The sequence below is a fragment of the Nicotiana sylvestris genome, chromosome 1, assembly GCF_000393655.2.
Source record: "Nicotiana sylvestris chromosome 1, ASM39365v2, whole genome shotgun sequence".
Classification (NCBI taxonomy): domain Eukaryota; kingdom Viridiplantae; phylum Streptophyta; class Magnoliopsida; order Solanales; family Solanaceae; genus Nicotiana; species Nicotiana sylvestris.
The window spans coordinates 52656545-52669674 of record NC_091057.1 but is presented as its reverse complement, the minus strand read 5'-3'; positions in this window follow the sequence as shown (position 1 = coordinate 52669674).

Genomic DNA, 13130 nt, shown 5'->3' with positions numbered 1-13130 from the left:
GGAAATACTTATTGGTTTTTTTGTGGGAAAAATTTCACATTAGAACAATTGGGCTCCATACTTTTTAATTTTATAGCTTATATTTCAATTTACAACCAACGAACTTAAAAATAATAGGCTAAGATTCAACATCTAACTTCAATAGGTTCTCAAAATTACTATTTAATTTTTAAAAAAAGATTCCTCAAGCTTTTAAATTAATTTTCAAATCAGTAGCTGTGTCTCAAGTATTAATTCAACAAACCAAATTCATTTGGGTGGTGAAAATTAGATTTTTAACAAGCTTAAATATGTGCGTTTAAATTTAGAATTTGATTTTGTGAGAAATTTGGAATGGGTGTTATTTAGATTTGTTAGAAATAGTATAGGAGGTTGTATATAAAATTTGAAGCCATTTAATGGAGATTTGGACTGGTTTTGAACAAGAATTGCAACTGAAAATCGTGAAAAAAGTTTGTCTACAGACACTTGTATAATGGTGTATAAAAGTATATAATAGTGTATAAGATGTGCTTCTACTCTCATATACACTATTATACAAGATTATACATAATTATACAAAAAACTGACTTTGTCTTCTTCCTTGCGTCTTTTCTGAAATTTAACTCAAATCTTGCTCAAATTTACTCCAAATCACTTCAAATTTAAATTTTGAACTCCTTTTGATATTTTCAATCAATTGGAACAATACCCAATCCAAACAACTAACAAATTCAAAAAACCCCATTTTGAAAAGCAAAACTTTGAATGGTCTTCAATGGTGGACTTCTACTCTTTAATTTTCTTACATTGCAAGCAGGTGACACAAGAGGAGAACCATAAAATATACGATCCCTTGAAGCATATGTAGAAGATGTGAGAAGAAGAGAGAGTGAAAGCAATGGTTGTGAGAACAAAGAATTAACTCCATAGCTTTTAGAAGCAATGGTTTTAAGAACACAGATTTTGAATTTGCAAGTGCTTCAAAATATGTACAATGTGGGCTAGGTGGGGTAAAACTTAAAAACATGGGCCATTTTTTGTTATGGTATGAAGTCACGTGTATTTTCTTGTAATTCTTTCTTTTTTGTGGATAAAAGAGGGAAATAAATTGATTTAAAAACCTTTAAAAATTATAGAACACTTGGATATGCTTATATATATATATATATATATATATATATATATATATATATATATGCCATTTTGAAGTTATTTTGCATATTGAAAATATATAGGGAAAATTGGATATCAACAGCTGCCCTCTTTACCCGGGAAGGATGAAAGAGTTGTCAGGTAAAGATATGATGGCCAATTCTGATCGAGCGAAATGGTTCGAAGAGGTTTAGGCCGTGTTCTGGATTTTGAGATGCCTACATATCCCTGGTTTTACAGGAATCAGGCCATATATAGTTCAGGATCCATCGGCGGAGTATGCCGATGGAGGCTTTTCAAGAACGAACGCAATATCTAGGGTCGTGTGAGTGAAAGGTTTACGGGAATGGTTAGGTTTGATGTGGCTGCGGGAATTGGAGCGGGATAGCTCCTACCGGGATGGTCGTTGCTCGCCGGTTTACCTGCTATTAGAAATAATACAAGCGTATATCGTGCATAAATTTAAACATGATGCAAATTCCCGTCGGAGCATGAATGTTGTCTTTGGACGGTTAGGATGACGTCCTTAGACCATGACGTCCTGTGCCACGAAGCGTATGATAAAGGATTCACCGGCCATGAAATGATGCTCTCGGGCTATGAGGATGGTGCCTCCGAACCATGGTGCCTTTGAATAATGATATGCAAAAGATTGAAAGGGATCCTCAGGCCCTGACATGGTGTTCTCGGGCTATGAAGATGCTGCCTCCGAACGATGACGCCTTTGGATAATTTGGCGATCTTTCATCCCATGAGATGCTATGAGGTGATCTTTCAGTCCATAAGATGCAGTATGAGGCGATCTTTTAGCCCATGAGATGTAGTAGCATGATGCGGACAAGACAGAACTTAGACTTGCGCATTGAAGGGCAGATCTTAGCTCGTAAGAGAAACGAAATAAACAATGGTTTAGATAGTGCTTAGTTCCGAAGAAAATTGGAGGCAGAGCTTAGCCTCGGAAGTCAGAATGCTAACCTTATGCAAAGATGCAAATGCGGAGAGAGGTAGAGCTTAACCTCGGAAGGCAGAATGGTAGCCTTATGCAAGTTGGAAGGCAGAATAGTAGCCTTATGCAATGCCAATGCAGATGGAGGTATAGCTTAACCTCGGAAGGTAGAATGGTAGCCTTATGCAGGAGAGACAACGTTTAGTCTCAGAAGGCAGAATGGTAGACTTATGCAAGTTGGAAGGCAGAATAGTAGGCTTATACAATGCAAATGCAGATGGAGGTAGAGCTTAACCTCGGAAGGCAGAATGGTAGCCTTATGCAGGAGTGCAGATGGAGACAACGTTTAGTCTCGGAAAGCAGAATGGTAGCCTTATGCAAAAATGAAATAACGAATGATAGTAGAGTTTTCTTAGCTGATAGCAGATTGCGATGTCATGATTACTGAGAGCATTATGATAGACGAAACGTCACTGGTGTATGTTGATAGAAAATGTTTGCAAGTGTAACGGTTCGGAGAGTCGTGTTCCTGAATAATGTTTGTCCATGAGTGTATAGTATGCTTAATGATTTTGGAATCCTGTGCCTGTATCCAAAGAAAAATCGTGAGTTTTGTAGAAGGGGGAGGTTAGCTCGTATCCCCGCTGGCTTTGCTTGTCCTGCTCGACTTTGATCTGGTGATATTGTATGTATCATTGGGGTAGCATTGCTAAGCAAAGCAATTTCAGTAATAAACATGCATGGTTTCGTAAAGATATGACATAAGTGTATAATTAAGAAATAGCTTTTAGATGAACCGACGACTGTGATGTGGCTCGGGACATGGCAACCTCTCTAACTATGGAATTTTGAGGTCCCCCCTCAAAATTCTGCCCCAGTTTGATGAGTTGACATTTTTGACTACTGCTCGCTGCGATTGGCTAAAATTACTTTGGAATTTTGAGGGTCCTCCTCAAAATTCTGCCCTAGTTTCCAATTGTGGGGGAAATGAAAATTTTTATTGCATTGTGACCGAACCCACAGGGCTGCCTACGTATCCCCTCTTGAACGGGAATCAGGTCAAGCGTAGTTCAATTTACATCATATAAGGGAAGCAAAAAAATTACACATAGTAGCGCTTGACTGCATCTGAATTAATTAGCTTCGGCCAGACTTCTCCATCCATTTCTACAAGTATGAGGGCTCCTCCTGTTAGATAGGGGTGGGCATCGGTCGGTTCGGTTCGATTTTGAACATTATCGGTTTTGCCTATCGGTTATCGGTTTACAAATATCATAAATCGATAACCAAACCGATAAGATATTGGTTATCGGTTATCGGTTAATCGGTTATATATCGTTATTGGTTCGGTTATCGGTTTACCCGATAAGATAAAACAACTAAAATAATTTGCAATATATAAAACAAAGAAATCAAACTGCCAGAACGTGTAAACTGCCAACTTTTGTTGTTTCTTAACAAAAGCACGCTCCCACTTCTGTGCAGTATCTACTGATGTCTGGCGGAGAACTGGTGGTGAGTCTTGCGTCTTGACTCTTGGGGGCTGCGACGGAAACAAGAATGAGAACTGAGAGACAAACGACTGAAGACTGAAGAGTGAAGAGGGAATTAGGAAAATAAATAACCCTAGTATATACTTAAGGGTAAACTAGTAAATTACATCATTCTTATTGGGTTATCAGTTTTAACCAATAACAAAAATGCAAACCGAGCCCGAACCAATAACCCAATAAAAAAAGATTTAACCCATTACCGAACCGTTAACCCAATAACCCAATACCGATAACCCAATAAAGAATTAATGGTTCGTGTTATCGGTTTTACCCGATATATGCCCACCCCTACTGTCAGAACCTGGCGAACCATGTATGGACCCTGCTAGTTAGGAGAGAATTTCCCTTTAGCTTCATCTTGGTGCGGAATTTTTTTTTTTAACACCAACTGCCCCAGTGTGAACTTTCTTGGCTTGACTCTCTTGTTGAAGGCTCTAGACATTCTGTTCTGATAGAGTTGGCCATGGCAAACTGCATTCATTCTCTTTCCGTCTATAAGGGCTAGTTGTTCATAACGACTTTTTACCCACTCTGCGTCGTCGAGCTCAGCTTCTTGTATGATCCTTAGGGAAGGAATTTCTACTTTAGCGGGAATGACAGCCTTTGTACCGTAAACCAGCATATAGGGGGTTGCCCCGGTTGATGTGCGGACTGTGGTGCGATACCCCAATATAGCGAATGATATCTTCTCGTGCCACTGTTTATGCTTTTCTATCATTTTCCTCAATATTTTCTTGATGTTCTTGTTGGCGGCTTTTACAGCTCCATTCATCTAAGGCCTGTAGGCTGTGGAATTCTTGTGTCTGATCTTGAAGGTGTCACACATAGCTTTCATCAAGTCACTATTGAGGTTGGAGCCATTATCAGTAATGATCGACTCTGGAATCCCAAATCGACAAATAATGCGGTCGCGGACAAAGTTTGCCACGACTTTCTTAGTTACTGCTCTGTAAGATGCTACTTTGACCCATTTGGTGAAATAGTCGATTTCTAATAGGATAAACTTGTGCCCCTTTGAAGCGGCAGGCTCGATTGGTCCGATAACATCCATTCCCCAGGTGGTGAACGACCATGATGAGCTTGTTGCATTAAGCTCATTTGGGGGTACCTTTATCTTGTCTGCATGTATCTGACAGCGGTGGCATTTCCGTACATACTTGATGCAGTCCATTTTCATGGTCATCCGAAAGTAACCTGCTCGGAGTATCTTCTTTGCTAAGACAAAACTATTCATATGTGGACCACTGGTCCCAGCATGAATTTCATCTAGTAACTTGGATGCTTACTTTGTGTCGACACATCTTAGTAATCCCAAATCAGGAGTCCTCATGTACAGGATTCCTCCGCTGTTAAAGAAATTGTTGGACAATCTCCGAAGTGTGCGTTTCTGAGTAGGATTTGCAAGTTCTTGATACTCTCCTTTTGCCAAATATCCCTTGATATCATGAAACCAGGGCTTTCCATCTGCTTCTTCTTCAACATGGGCACAGTAAGGTGGCTAATCATGGATCTTTACTGGAATAGGATCAATGAAATTCTTGTCCGGATGTTGTATCATAGATGACAGGGTGGCTAATGCATCGGCGAACTCATTATGGACTCTGGGAACATGTTGGAACTCCCTCTTCGTGAACCTCTTTCTCAATTCCTGTACATGACGCAGATACGGGAGTAGCTTGGAGTTCTTGGTTGCCCATTCTTCTCGTACCTGATGTATAAGCAAGTCTGAATCTCCAATTACTAGTAGCTCCTGAACATTCATGTCAACGACCGTTTTGAGCCCTAGGATGCAAGCTTCATACTCGGCCATGTTGTTGGTGCACGGGAACCTGAGTTTGGCGGACACCGGATAATGCTGACCAGTTTCTGATACTAGGACTGTTCCTATTCCAACTCCTTTGAAATTTGCTGCTCCATCGAAAAACATTCTCCAACCGTCATATGGTTCTGCAATGTCCTCTCCTATGAATGATACATCTTCATCAGGAAAATACATTTTCAGGGGTTCGTATTCTCCATCCACGGGATTTTCAGCAAGGCGGTCTTCCAGTGTTTGTCCCTTGACCGCTTTCTGAGTTACGTAAACAATGTCAAACTCACTCAACAAGATTTTCCACTTGGCTAGCTTGCCAGTGGGCATGGGCTTCTGAAAGATGTACTTGAAAGGGTCCTTCTTTAATATGAGATATGTAGTATAGGCACAGAAGTAATATCTCAGTTTCTTAGCTACCAAAGTCAAAGCACAATAGGTGTGTTCCAACAAAGAATATCGAGCCTCGTACGGGGTGAACTTCTTACTGAGGTAATAAATGGCCTGCTCTTTCCACCCCGTTTCATCATGCTACCCTAGAATGCAACCGAAAGCTCCATCCAATACTGCAAGGTAGAGTAATAATGGTCTTTCTGGCTCGGGCGGGACTAAAACTGGCAGTGTTGACAGGTACTCCTTGATTCTATCGCAGACATTCTGGCAGTCATTGGTCCATTTGGTAGCGGCGTCCTTCTTCAACATCTTAAAGATTTGCTCACAAATAACTGTAGATTGTGCTATGAACCGGCTGATGTAGTAAAGTCTCTCCAAGAAACTCATCACATCCTTCTTGTTCTTTGGCGGTGGCAGTTCTTGAATGGCTTTGACTTTTCATGGATCCAGTTCTATCCCTCGGCGGCTTACAATAAACCAAACAATTTCCCAGCAGGAACCCCAAATGCGCACTTCGCGGGGTTCATTTTCAGGTTGTACCTCCGCAATCTATTGAAGAACTTCTTCAAATCTTCCATATGGTCAGTGGCCTTCTTGGACTTGATGCTAACATCATCTACATATACCTCTATCTCCTTGTGTATCATATCATGGGAAATAGTTGTCATTGCCCTCATGTAGGTGGCCCCTGCATTCTTTAGGCCGAACGACATCATCTTGTAACAGTACATTCCCCGCGACGTAGTGAAAGCTGTTTTCTCTGCATCTTCTTCATCCATCCAGATCTGATGATAACCAGCGAAGCAATTTACAAATGACTGCAACTCATGCTTGGTGCAATTGTCAATTAGGATGTGTATGTTCGGCAAAGGGAAGTTGCCTTTCGGACTGGCCCGGTTGAAATCCCGGTAGTTGACACAGACTCTGATCTTCCCGTCCTTCTTTGGCACTGGCACAATGTTGGCTAACCATGTCAGGTATTCTACTACCTTGAGAACCTTAGCTTTGACCTGCTTAGTGACTTCTTCCTTGATTTTCAAACTCATGTCAGGCTTGAACTTTCTGAGCTTCTGCTTTATCGGTGAACATGTCGGATCGGTTGGCAGTTTATGCGCCACAATGGACGTACTCAGACCAGTCATGTCATCATACGACCAGGCGAATATGTCCTCATATTCCTTTAGAAATTTCATGTATTCTTTCTTTTCTTATGGCGATAAATGAACGCTGATTCGTGTTTCCTTAACGTTTTTTGCATCTCCTAGGTTAACAGTTTCTGTCTCGTCCAGGTTGGACATAGGTCTGTTCTCAAAGTTCTCAACTTCTTTAATAATCTCGTCAGGTATGTCATCTTCCTCTGAATCAATGTCCGTTTGTTGCATTGTCTCATTGCATGTCACAGTCATTGGTTCATCAAGATAAGTAATAGTAATGTTGTATAAGTAAAGTAATGACAAAAAAAATAATATGAGTGTTGATTCATAAGAAAATTCAAAATGCTGTAATAAATTGCATAATTGTTTTGAACATTGGAGATCTTATTGTAGGAATTGAAAAATGCAAAAAGCAAATCATTTAGTAAATAAAAATAGTGCATGATGCTTGTTTCAGCCTTGCTACCCCGAGGCTCGTCGGGCTCTGGTTGTCCTGATGGTCCAATTATTGAGGTGTGCCCCTCTGCTCACAGCCTGTAGGGAAGAGCCTTCCTCCCCCTCCTCCTCGAGAACAACACAACAATCCATGTCATTGTCTTCTAGGAACAAATCCTTTACCGCTGCAAGTGCTTCTTCTTCGTCTGACCCATAAATAATGTCAGCCTGTTGGAAAGTCTGCTCCAGATGCGGTATTGGCTGCTCCAAGGGATAGTAAGGACCGCGCCATGGTGGCGACCAGTTGTTGAATTCTTCCCAGGTGTAGTCATATCCCAAACGGAAGTTAGTGCCATGCTTCTTGAGTTTTATAAGCTTAGCGATTCCTTGGAGGTTCTTGCCGAGCCCCTTGCCAGGTTTGTACCTGCTCTAATTCAGTATACTCTCGATTTCATTATCCCACCATTTATATTTGTCAACAGCATGTACCCGTTCAATGTGGTGGTAAGTATTTCCACCTAGCTTCCTTCTTCCTTCGATTGTCGGAATGGTCTAGCGATTGTATATAGGGTTGCTACCGTTGCCGTGAATGATCTCCTCCTGGTGATTCCATTCGAATTTTACTGCATGATGCAGCGTTGATGCTACGACCCCAGCAGCATGAATCCATGGCTGCCCCAACAACAGATTGTAAGATGTTGGCACATCTATCACCTGGAAATCAACATCGAACCATGTTGGTCCCATTTGCAAGCATAGGACAATCTCACCAATGGTGGATCTCTAGGAACCATCAAAGGCTTTCACAGTGATAGCTCCATCATTTATCTCGTGTAGTCCCTTACCTAACTTCTTGAGTGTTATCAATGGACAAATGTTGAGATTGGAACCTCCATCGATCAGGATTCTGGTGATAAAATAGTCTTCGCATTGCAAGGTGACGTGCAGTGCCTTGTTGTGCCCCAACCCTTCAGGTGGCAGCTCGTCCTTAGTAAAGGTGATCTTATGGCTCTCCAACACTTGTCCTACCATGTTAGCCATTTCCCCGCCAGTGATGCTGTTTGGTACGTATGCTTCAATCAGCACCTTTAGTAGAGTATTCTTGTGTGCCTCAGAATTTTGTAGCAAAGCAAGAATGGAGATTTGCGCTGGTATTTTGTTCAACTGGTCGATGACCGACTATTCTTTGGCCTGTATCTTTCTCTAAAGATCGTCTGGGCCCGTCTCAATGATGGGCGGCCGATTGGAGGCCTGCTTGCTTGACTCAACTAGATGTCTAGGGGTATAGACTCTACCAGTTCTTGTCATACCCTGTGCTATAACGGTCTCTTCAAACCTGACCTTGCCTTTCCTCCTTTCCTCGGCTATATAATCCCAGGGTATAATGTTTGTATGCAATGGTGTCATGGTCGACATGGCCACTGGGATAGGCATGGCTATCTTTACTCCAAGTGGAGAATGTGCCTTGGGTGGTAAAACTGCAACCTCAAATGGTGCGGGTGCATTTGCCGGAGACACGAATTCAACCTCAATTGGTGCTGGTGTCTTTGCGGACGATGTTGCTTCAAACTCAAGTGGTACAGACAAGTTTACCTCAACGTCCTTAGATGGTTGAATCTAGACTATGATTGGATTGAGAGTGACTGTTGGCTTCTTTGGGCCATCACCTTCTGCGATCAACCCGATAGATCCCTTGGGATCCCAGCATCCTCTATTTCAATCATGTGGATACCCCCAACCTTATGGTCTGGCAGAGGGTTGTTGCGGACATTTGGAGCGGGTTCCTTTGCCATAATAATCTTGTTATCAATTAAAGACTGGATCTTGTCTTACAAGGAACAACATTCATCGATGGTGTGCCCTTTCATGCCGGAGTGGTATGCACAGGATTTGTTTGGGTTAATCCACCGAGAAGGGTTTTCAGGGGTCGTAGCAGGGATAGGGTGACATAACCAGCAGCTTTGAGTCTCTCATACAACTGGTCATTGGGTCCAGCAATGGCCGTATATTGTTTGGATGTCTGCAATTAAAATTAGGTCAGGGTCTGGGGAAGTTTTGGCGTACAAGAGGTGATTGATAGTGGGATGGTTGAGCATTATAGGTTTGGTAGACATGAGCGGGTTGGGAGTATCTAGGTGAAGTAGGTTGATATGTGGGAGGTGGAGGTGATTGATAAGTTAGTGGTGAGGGTGTTTGGTGGTGTTGGCTGATATGTGAGTGGAGGTGTTGGGTAAGTTTGGTATTTGAGGGGAGATTTGGTCCTTTGTGCAACCATCACGGCCACTACATCCCTTTTCTTGGACATACCACCAAACTGCAAGGCATTATTTGTAGCTTGCAAGGCCTCGAAGTTTGTAACCATTCCGCTTTTGATACCCTCTTCAATTCTTTCACCCAATTTGATAATGTCAGAGAACTTATGGCTCTCGATCATCATCAGTCATTCATAATACTGCGGGTCCTGAGCCTGGACAAAGAATTTGTTCATCTGTTCCTCCTCTAAGGCAGATCTGACCTTAGCAGCTTCGGACCTCCAACGAGTAGCATACTCGCGAAATATTTCTGTAGGCTTCTTCTTTAGATTCTGAATATAGAACACATCCGGTGTATTCTTTGTGTTAAACCTGAACCTGTCCATAAAGTCGGACACCATACTTACCCAGCCTGACCACTTCTTTGGATCTTGGTTGATGTAACAGGATAATGCATCTCCTTTCAAACTCCTCATAAACGGCTTCATGTAGATTCTCTCATCTTTCCCTACTCCAACCAGCTTGTCGTAGTACGTCCTCAAATGGACCCTTGGATCACCTGTACCGTCAAACATTTCGAACTTTGGAGGTTTGTACCCCTCGGGCAGTTCGACATCGGGTTATATATAGAGATCTTCATAGTTCAGCCCTTCAATTCCCTTGCTTCCTTCAACGCCTTGAATCCATCTGGTCAGTTTCTTAAGTTCCTCAGCCAGGTTTCTATTAAGCAGATCCTTTTCGTATGACTCAGGTATGCTTGAGAGAAGTTGGGTGGAGTGTGGCATGGTCTCCACGTAGATAGAGGTGTTATGGTGGCCTAGTGTGTGGGTGTGGAAATGGTCATTTATGGGGTTTTGGGATTCCGGGATGAGTAGCAGAGTATTGTTTGGGGTATAACAGGTGTTGCATTGGGTCTTTGGTGGAACAGTGTGATGGTGAGGAGCGGGAAGATTCTGTTGCTTTGGGATGTTTTGAGGCGGTGTAGGGTTTTGAGTATTAGGGAAATTGATATCTGGGTTGCTGAGGGAAAATGACAGGCTTGCCAGATTCCGAACTTGATCGAGCTCTTCTTGGAATTTCAACAACTTTTGTTCAAGCTGGGATACATTCTCCTGATGAACCTTAGTACCATGACCATTAGTGGCCTCTACCCGTTCAGTTGGATTCTCCTTTCTAACGTTGTTCAAATCTTCCATCTTGCCTTTGTTCTTGTTTTTGACAGGGCTAAGAGGAGGAGTGGGTGGAGGGCCCCTGGATCTCGTGGAATAGGATGTTGTTGCCAGAGTGCACGAACTAACCTTTGGGGAGGGGAATAATAAAAACAAAAATAAAAACAAAAGGTACTCAAGTTAGTGAAGAATATAGGAAGTATTGTAATATTTAAACACATAGTGTGGGAATATAAAGCGCGTCCTAATTTGGGGACCTCTTTGTGCTCGAGGTAGGCCTAGCAACAAATTGATTTGGAGAACTTAGGATGCTAAATGCCTCATTTTATTGATAAAAAGTAGATGAATCCCAAACTGATAAATAAACAGGAAATAAAAGTTACTAATGGCCATGTGCCTTATTACAATTTATAAAGCGAAAAGATAAATTCCTATCTACTCGGACCCCGAAGGACCTTCCCCAGATTCGACATTCTTGGCTCCGTCGGACAGCTTCCCCAACTTGCAAAGTCCCAGCAACAGGTATGCTCTGGCTAGGTGTCCTCCTTCGGTCCCTTCAGCATTTTGACAATATTCGACCCTTTTGAGAAACTTTCTCTCCAATTCCACTATGCCTCGCTCCAAGTATCCTAGTCGCTTGTTGACACTGATAGCCATGTCCTTCCATTCCTTAACCAGCTTCTGTTTGGACTCTTGTATCTCGCGGTGTTCTCTTTCATACTCCCGGATCCTTTTGCGCAGTTAATTGTATTTGACCTGTGCCTCGGCCCTTTCATCTATAATCCTGTGACCTCGAGCAAACCCTGGCTGGCCTAGACCACCATGATTGTCTTCCAACCAACCGGAGTAGAAAGGAGCGTAACCAGCATGATACCTATCTGGCTCGATGGTATCTCTCCCCATTATGAACTTGCAGTGCCACATATGCTGAGTTTGGCACTTGTAAGGACAATCATCACTCTAGAAGTTAGCCCGGAAATGACTCCATCTTGTTGACCCTTGGTATAACCTGCTTCCTACCAGCTTGCCTCATAACTCGGAGAGGGACGTAAGGGTATGTTCCTCTCAGACCAATCAGTATCAGGAAAGGTGCATCTCTGGATTGGGCGATGAACTCCTCAGTCGGAAACCACTCGAACATCCATTGGACCCGTTCCTCATTCAGATTATCAAATAGCTCATCCCATCCTTTGGCATCCTCCGGCTGGGCGAACATATTTGGGATGTAATTCATTCGCTTTGGAAGATGGAAAGTGATGGGATCATCCCAGTCCCTTTGCTGAATCTCTTGTTGGTATTTGCCCCTTTGGAGATGTTCCATGAGCCGGAGTTGAAGTAATAAATTGCAGCCTTCAAAGTGTTTTGCTCCTCGTTGACACTTCTCCAAGGCTCGATATATGTCTGCAATGATCATGGGCACCACACTGAATGGCTTCCCACCAATCCCCTCCATTAGGGTCTTAGTTACCATAGCCAGCCTGGTATGGATTCTTGCTTTCTTCATTGGGAATACAATCAGGCCCAGGAAACAAAACATGAAGACGAAAACCCTACGATGGATTGCCTCAAGGATGTGATGGCAAACTCATTAGGGTAGGTACGGTAGGATTTTCTATGACAGTACCTTTCATACAAATAGTCAAAAGGGTTGTAGGATTCCTTCAGGCATGTCAATTCTAGATTTTTCTTCAAACCCATCATTTTAAGGAAACCCCTGCCTTTGCGGTTCTCAGGCATCAGTAGACCCAGAGTTTCTCACGCTAGACCGGCCAATCCTCCTTTCTCCTCTAGCAAGGGTGTCATTTCAATGTCCCCAAAGCGAAACACATCCCTTTCACAATCCCAAAACAGTGTGGCAGCTTCTATGATCTTGTTGTTAGGTTGGATTTCCAGGAGGGAAGGTAGGTTCCCCAAGTACTTTCAGACGATAGTTTGGTCACTAGATTGCAGATCTCTCCACCAGCTTAGCAATCTTGGGTGGATATTGGTGACCATGCCAAATCTGGGGACTTCGTGCCTCATATTTCTGCAAGACAAATAAGGTTAAGCCCGTACCCCCACTCGACTCGACTATTTAATACCAACAATTAGCATGAAGCATTTAGTTCTCTAAATAAATGCATAGAACGTGATGATGTCCATTTGGGTTTAGGGAAACCCAATGGACTTTGGCCAAGGCTATGTTAAAGGATCATTATATGGACAACATAACTGACCCGGCTAGGTATGACCATGATGCATGCATAATTTGAATAGAGTAATGGTTTCTATGCGGTTTTAGACC